We start from the raw sequence: 9,045 nt of genomic DNA on the forward strand, positions 1-9,045 counted from the left end.
ACTGATGTAAATGACGAGTTGATGGGTGCAGCAGACTAACATGGCACAAGTATACATATGTAACAAACCTGCATGTTATGCACATGTACCCTACAACTTAAAGTATAATAATAATAAATAAATTAAAAAAAAAAAAAAAAAGAAAAAGAAACATCAAAAACTCAGCAACCTCAAATATTGAAGTTAGATAAGTCCACAAAAATGAGAAAGAATCAGCACAGGAACACTGAAAACACAAAAAGCCAGAGTGACTTCTTTCCTCCAAGTGACCACATCACCTCTCTAGCAAGGGTTTGGAATCAGGCTGATGCTGAGATGGCTGAACTGACAGAAGTAGACTTCAGAATAAGGATAAGTATGAAATTCATTGAGCTAGAGGAGTATGTTATAACCTAATGCAAGGAAGCTAAAAATCATGATTAAACACTGCAGGAGCTAATAGACAAAATAGCCAGTATAGAGAAGAATGTAACTGACCTGACAGCTAAAAAACACACTACAAATATTTCATAAAGCAATCATAAGTATTAATGGCAGAGTAGAACAAGCAGAGGAAAGAATCTAACTGCTTGAAGACTGCCTTTCCAAAATAAAACAGGCAGATAAGAATAGAGAAAAAATACAAATAAATAAACAAAAGCTCCACAAAATATGGAATTATGTAAAGAGATGTAATCCATGACAGATTGGTGTACCTGAAAGAGATGAAAAGATTGGAACCAACTTGAAAAACATTTTAGAATATTATGCAAAATAACCAGCTAACATCATGGTGACAGGAACAAATCTATACATATAAATAATAGCCTTAAATTAAGTGAGCTAAATTCCCCAATTAAAAGACACAGAGTGGCAAACTGAATAGAGAACCAAGACCAATTGGTATGCTGTCTTCAAGAGACCCATCTCTCATGCAATGACAAACATAGGCTCAAAATAAAGAGATAGTGAAAAATCTACCATGCAAATGGAAAACAGAAAAAAAAAGCAGATATTGCAATCCTAGTCTCTGAAAAAAAAAAAAAGACTTTGATCCAACAAAGAACAAAAGAAAAAGACAAGCACTACATAATGGTAAAGGGTTCAATTCAACAAGACCTAATTATTATAAATATACATGCACCCATCATCAGAGCACCCAGATTTATAAAGTAAGTTCTTAGAAGCCTTCAAATAGACTTAGACTCCCACACAATACTGGTGAGAGGCTTTAATACCCCACTGACAACATGAGACAGATCACTGAGACAGAAAATTAATAAAGATATTCAGGACGTGAAGTCAGCACTGGATCAAATTAAGCTGATAAATATCTACAGAACTCTTCACCCAAAACAACAGAATATACATTCTTCTCTTTGCCACATGGTAGATACTCTAAAATCAACCACATAGTTGGAAGTAAAACACCCCTTAGTAAATATAAAGAAACTGAAATAGTAACAGTCTTTCAGACCACAGCACAAACAAATTACAACTTAAGATTTAAAAATTTGCCCAAAACCATACAATTAAATAGAAATGTAATAACCTGCTCCGGAATGACTTTTGAGTAGATAATGAAATTGACAGAAATCGAGAAGTTCTTTGAAACTAACGAGAACAAAGATAAAACATACCAGAATCTCTTAGACACAGCTAAGGCAGTGTTAAGAGAGAAATTCATAACACTACATGTCTACATCAAAAAGCTAGAAAGAGCTTAAGTTAACAATCTAACATCACAACTGAAAGAACTAGGGAACCGAGAGCAAACTAACCCCAAATCTAGCAGAAGACAAGAAAAAAACAAAATCAAAGCTGAACTGAAGGAGCTTGAGACACACACACAAAAAAAGATTCAAAAAATTAATGAATCCAGGAGCTGTTTTTAAAAAAAAAAAAAAAAAAAGTAATAAAATAAATAACTACTAGCTAGAAAAATAAAAAATAGAGAAGATTTCAATGAACATAATCAGAAATGACAAGGGAGACATTACCACTGAGCCCTTAGAAATACAAACAACCATCGGAGAATATTATGAACACCTCCGCGCACACAAACTAGAAAATCTAGAAAAAAATGACAAATTTCTGGACACATACACCCTCTCACGACTGAGCCAGAAAGAAATTAAAACCCTGAACAGAACAATAATGAGCTCTGAAATTAAGACAGTAACACATAGCCTACAAACAAATAAACAAACAAGCCCAGGACTAGACAGACTCACAGCTGAATTCTACCAGATTTACAAAAAGGAGCTGGTGCAATTCCTACTGAAACTACTCCAAAACATTAAGGAAGATGGACATCTCCCTAACTCATTCTCTGAGGCCAGCACCATCCTGATACCAAAACCTGACAGAGATACAGCAAAAAAAGAAAACTTCAGGCCAATATCTTTGATGAACATCAATGTAAAAACTCTCAACAAATACTAGCAAACTGAATCTAGCACCACACCAAAAATTCTATCCACCATGACCAAGTAGGCTTCATCCCCAGGATGCAAGTTTGATTCAACGCACATAAATCAAGAAACATGATTCATCACATAACACAACTAAAGACAAAAACCACGTGACTATCTCAATAGATGCAGAAAAGTCTTTCAGTACAATTAGACATTCATTCACGTTAAAAGAAAAAAAAACTATCTTCATAATAATAAGAGGCACATATGACCAACCCACAGCCATCCACAGAATGAGCAAAAGCTGAAAGCATTCCCCTTGAAAATCAACACATGACAAGGATGCCCTCTCTCACTGCTTACATTCAACACAGTATTGGAAGTCCTGGCTAGAGCAATCATGCAAAAAAAAAAAAAAAAAACTGGGGGGGCATCCAAATTGGAAGAGAGAAAGTCAAACTATCCTTGTTTGCAGATGACAAAATCCTATATCAAAAAAACTTTATAGTTTCAGCCCAAAAGTTTCTTAAGCTGATAATCAACTACAGCAAAGTCTCAGGATACACAATCAATGTGCAAAAATTACTAGCATTCCTACACACCATCAACAATCAAGCCAAGAGCCAAATCAGGAATGAACTTCCATTCACAATTGCCACAAAAAGAATCAAATGCCTAGAAATTCAGCTAACTAGAGAGGTGAAAGATCCCTACAAGGGGAAGTGAAAAATCAATACTCAAAGAAATCAAAGATGACACAAACAAATGAAAAAAAAAATTCCATGCTCATAGGTAGAAAGAAATCATATTGTTAAAATGGCCATACTGCCCAAAGTAATTTACACATTCAATGCTTTATTTCTAATAAACTATCATTGAGATTCTTCACAGAACTCAAATAAAAAATCTTAAAATGTGTATGGAGTCAAAAAAGATCCCAAATAGCCAAGGCAATCCTAAGCAAAAAGAACGAAGCTGGAAGCATCACGCTACCTGACTTCAAACTATACTACAGGATAGTGTAACAAAAGCAGCATGGTACTGGGACAAAAACAGACATGTAGACCAATGGAACAGAATAGAGAACCAGAAATAAGATTGCACAACTACAACTACCCAATCTTTGAAAAACTTGACAAAAACAGGGAATGGGAAAAGAATTTTCTATTTAATAAATGGTGCTAGGATAACTGCCTAGCAATATGCAGAAGATTGAAACTGGACCCCTTCCTTACACCATATACAATAAATAACTCAAGAGAGATTAAAGACTTAAGTGTAAAACCCAAAACTAAAAAAAGCCTTTAAGACAACCTAGGTAATACAATCCTGGACATAGGCGCAGGCAAAGATTTCATAACAAAGACAGCAAAAGCAATTGCAACAAAAGCAAAAATTGACAAATGGAATTTAATTAAACAAATTAGCTTCTAAACAACAAAAGAAACTATCAACAGAGTAAACAGACAACCTGTACAAAGCGAACAAATATTTGCAAACTATGCATCCAACAAAGATCTAATATTCAGCATTTATAAGGATATTAAACAAATTTACAAGAACAAAAAAACCCAAACAACTCTATTAAAAAGTGGGCAATGAACATGAGCAGACACTTTTCAAAAGAAGACATACAGAAGGCCAGCAAGCATGTTTAAAAAAAGCTCAACATCACTGATCATTAGAGAAATGCTACTCAAAACCACAATGAGATACTATCTCACACCAGTCGAAATGGCTATTCTTAAAAGCTAAAAACATACAGATGCTGGCAAGGTTTTGAAGAAAAAGGAATGCTTATCCACTGTTGCTGTTAGTGTAAACTAGTTCAACCATTGTGGAAGACAGTGTGGTGATTCCTCAAAGACCTAAAGACAGAAATACCATTTGACCCAGCAATCTCACTACTAGGTATATACCTAAAGAAATATAAATCATTCTATTATAAAGACACATGCATATGTATGTTCATTCCAACACTATTTACAATAGCAAAGGCATGGAATCCACACAAATACCTATCAATGTTAGACTGGATAAAGAAAATGTGGTACATATACACCACAGAATACTATGCAGCCATACAAAAGAATGAGATCATGTTCTTTGCAAGAACATAGATGTAGCTAGAGGCCATTATTCTTAGGAACCTAACACAGAAACAGAAAACCAAATACCATATGTTCTCACTTATAAGTGGGAGCTAAATGATGAGAACACATGGATGCATAGAGGGGAACAACACACAATAGTACCTATTGAGAGTTGAGGGTGGGAGGAGGTAGAGGATCAGGAAAGATAACTAATGGGTACTAGGCTTAATACTTGGGTGATTAAATGACCTGTACAACAAACCCCCATCCTCCAAGTTTACCTGTGTAACAAACCTGAGCATGTACCCCTGAACTTATAATAAATGTTTTAAAAATTACATTGTATCCTATAAATATATGCCATGAAAATGGTGGGTCTTAAAAAAAAAAAATAGAAATCTGGAATTGTTGAGAACGGGGTTGTTAATTGTTGCACAATAGCTGTTTAAAAGATAAACAATAAGTGTCCATCACAATCAGCTATCTTTTACTGAGCATGTCCCATATTCAAGAGACCAAAGACAGATTGATAGCAAGACCCATATGGAAGACAGATATGTGAGATACAAGGAAATTCAGGCAGATATTTGGCATTTGGGATATCTCTCAGCAGATAGCAGAACCCCAGCCATCAACTTGGGGCTTCGAGATGGACTCCAGTAGCTAAGAGTAAATGACAAGAACAATCCTTGACCCTTGTTAGTGAGAGCTGGGAATTTTAGGCAGATTTCCAAGGCAATGGGGGAAAAAAGTAATCCAGGAAGTGAATGACTGACTAAAACCAAGATTTAAGGTAGGGGCAGTGTCTGGATAACAATTCGAAAGCCCAGTGAATAGTATTGTGATTCAAGATGTAAGCAAGGTTCCCAGCAAACGACACTTGATGAGGAATCTAATGAGCTTTGCTTTCACTTCCCTCATCTCTAGTCAGTGATAGTTCCAAAGGCCAGTGTGGCCTTCCACCTATAGGCAGAAGACATGTGGCTCCAGATGTGAGAGATGAGGAAGCCAGTAAGAACCTGATGCTATGCAGGACTCTTCCTTCCTCCCTCCAACTCACAGAAATCTGAGGCTGTGAATAAGATAAAAAGAAAGAAGGGAAGGGAGGCTAGTCAAAATTATTTTGGCCGCCAGTGACAGAAACTCAATTCAAACTGGCTTAAGCAAACAAAAAACAAACAAACAAACAAACAAACAAAAAACTGTATTAATTCAGATACCTAAATAGACCAAGGAAGTTTGGATTCAGAAGTTCAATTACATCTTTAGAACCTGGCCTCTCTCTTCATAGTTCACGTTCACCCTCAGTCATCTCCAGCTCCACCCTCAGCAACTTCAGGCTTTTATCATACATTCATCTACAATATACCATTGTGGTAAAGAGCACGAGCTCTGGAGTCCCACTTCTGGAGTTTGAATCCTGGTTCTGCCACTTACGCTGTATGACTTTGAATGTTACTTGACTCTGTATCCTCTATAAAATCTGGATAATACTACTATTTACCTCACAGAGTTTTTATAATGATGAAACAAGTTAATATACATAAAGGATTTAGAATAATAATAAATATTCAACAAGTACTTGCTGTGACTATCTTAATTTTAACATCTATTAATTCCAATGGAAATAAAACATACTGTTACCAATAGTCCCAGCAAAATTCCCAGAGTTGGCTCAGTTTTGGTCATTTTCCATCCCTGAACATTCACTGTGAGATCTCATTGGCCAGAGCTATATTATGTACCAACCCATTGGAGTCAGGAAGAGGAAGTGTATTAGCCCATCTGACTCACATGGATTTACAATGAAAGGGGATGTTCCCCAAAAGGAAATTGAGGAGCCTGTTACCAAAAGGCAAAAAAAAAAAAAAAAAAAAAAAGGACACTGGGAATGTAAAAACAAACACTCATACAAAGATGCTCATACTAAAGTCCTTCTTAGTTGAGAGAGGAAAGATCTTCAAGGATAAAGAGCATCTTCAAGTAAGCCCTGAAACACTCCTTGTTCCCTCCTCTTACTCTAAAGAAATAATAGCATAAATATGGTGGTGGCAGTGATGATGGCAATAACAAAGATGACAGTGATGGGGCAGAATATACTAGACAGCTGACATTACAAGAAAGCAATGGAGGCTTGGGAGATTTTAAACTAGAAATGGGCATGGAATTTTTTTATAAATAGCAAGCAATTCTTCCAGATTTCATGGATGATGGGTCATTTGAAAAAAAAAAAATACAGATGTTTTTGGTGGCAATAATTTGTCTCAAGTTGTGAGAATGAGGTAGCAGCCTTTTGAGACATCTAAAATCAGGCTTCTACTCAGGTTCAGAAAAATCAAAGAGCCTGAAAAATATCTTCTATATATTTCAACATCCACAAGTATTCCTGCATGGACTTTTCTGGTGTTTCATTGAATTAATTGGGCAAAAAGGTTAGAGTTTAAAAAAAAAAAAATGAGGCCAGTATGCTTACTGCTTGCTTTTATAAATGCACACTATTTATCTCTCTCAGGTGTCTGTTAATTTTTATTATTTGTCTAAAGGGCCAGACATCTCTCTCCCTGACCCTAGTCAGCCTTTCTCATTCACTCTAGCCTCCATCAGTGCAAATTACTTTTCAGTCAGCCATCATAGACAACCTGTTGTTTGTCCAAATGTTTCTACCATTTTTTGTGCCATTGCTAAAACTATCCCCTCTATACCTGAAATTCTCTTCTGTTTGCTGCTTCTCTGCTTTGACCGCTCTGCTTATCACCATAACCACAACTCAAATTCCATTTCCTTCAAAATTTTCCACAAATTACTTCATTCTGGATTAATTTGTCTCAGCTGTGTCCTCCCATTGAGCATTCTTTGGCTCTTGTCATGGCAGCTACCACATCGTACCTCAAGAGAGCTACTCATGGGTAGATTTGGCTGCCTGACTGATTTATAACATCTCTTTCAATAACAGGACAGAGACTCTATCTCCACCTGTGACAGTTAATATTGAGTGTCAACTTCATTGGATTGAAGTATACGAGGAATTGATCTTGGGCGTGTGTCTGAGGGTGTTGCCAGAAAAGATTATCATTTGAGTCAGTCAGTTGGGAAAGGCAGACCCACACTTAATCTGAATGGGCACAATCTAATCAGCTGCCAGCACAGCTAGAATATAAGCAGGCACCAAGTTCTTCAGTTTTGGAACTCGGACTGGCTTTCCTTGCTCCTCAGCCTGAAGACAGCCTATTGTTGGACCTTGTGATTGTGTGAGTTAATACTTAATAAACTCCCCTTTACATATACGTATATTCCATTATTTCTGTCTCTATAGAGAACCCTGACTAAAACAGATTTTGGTACCAGGAATGGTTCTAGAGGAACATAATATTAAAGATGGAGTTATTTTGTTGGTTTTGGGGTTTCTGGAGTGGGCTGCTTGATATGATTAGACCCGAAAGTGCTAAGGACTCTACTTCTAATAGTATAGAGAGCACTGATTGTCCTTTGTGTAAACTGTTTACAGAGTAATACAAAAAATGCATTTGACACTCATGATTAATTGCTCATGAGAGGCAAGGAGTTTAGTGATTCTATACATAATAACTTTGACCATACTTGGAGAACCAAAGGACATAATGAAGCTGGTTGGTTGCTCCTAAGCTCAGAGGGCAAAGTGATGAAAGAAAATGAACTCAGAGACTCTATCTCCTGGCTTCAGAAGCATTTACTGAGCCTCAAATCTGCTAAGATTGCCCTGATTGAGAGTCTTATCTCCTGTAGAGAAAGAGCTGAAATTGTAGAAAAACAGACACAGCTCTTATCATGCAAGTGGCTGACCTGCAATGAAAGATGTATGCACAGTCTCGCCAGGTTTCTACTGTTAAAGTGAGGGCATTGATCGAAAAAGAGTGGGAACTTGCAACTTGGAATGAGGACTTGTGGGAAGACCCTGATGAACCTGGGGACACTGAGTTTGTAAACTCTGATGAAACTTTTTTGCCAGAAGATACAGCTCCCCATTGCAAGTAGTGGCAATGTCTCCTCCCCTATGCATGCTGCCATCAGCCTTTCCACCTTTGTCTTAGGAGATAAACCCTGCAATGCCTGAGGCAACAGTGGTGGCCTCCCCTGAGGCAGTTGCCAGGGAAGGTAATGTTGATTCTCCTCAGGAGTCACCTCCAACACTCCTCTTTGCTTCTAGACCTATAACTAGACTTCAGTCCTGGTAGACCCCTGGAGGTAAGGTTGAGAGTGTAACCCATGAGGAAGTGCACTACATGCAAAAAGAACTGCTTGAGTTTTCTAATTTATATAAACAGAAATCTGGAGAACAGGCATGGGAATGGATAGTAAGGGTTTCAGAAAATAGTGGAAGGAACATGGAGTTGGATCAGGCTGAATTTATTGATTTGGGCCCACTAAGTAGGGGCTCTGCATTTAATGTTTCAGCTCGGGAAGCTAAGAAGATTCTAACGGTTTCTTTGCTTGGTCTGCTGAAATATGGATTAAAAGGTGGCCCACTGTGAGTGAGCTGGAAATGCCTGATTTCCCTTGGTTTATTGTAGAGAAGGATC

This window comes from Papio anubis, chromosome X, assembly GCF_008728515.1.
Source record: "Papio anubis isolate 15944 chromosome X, Panubis1.0, whole genome shotgun sequence".
Classification (NCBI taxonomy): Eukaryota; Metazoa; Chordata; class Mammalia; order Primates; family Cercopithecidae; genus Papio; species Papio anubis.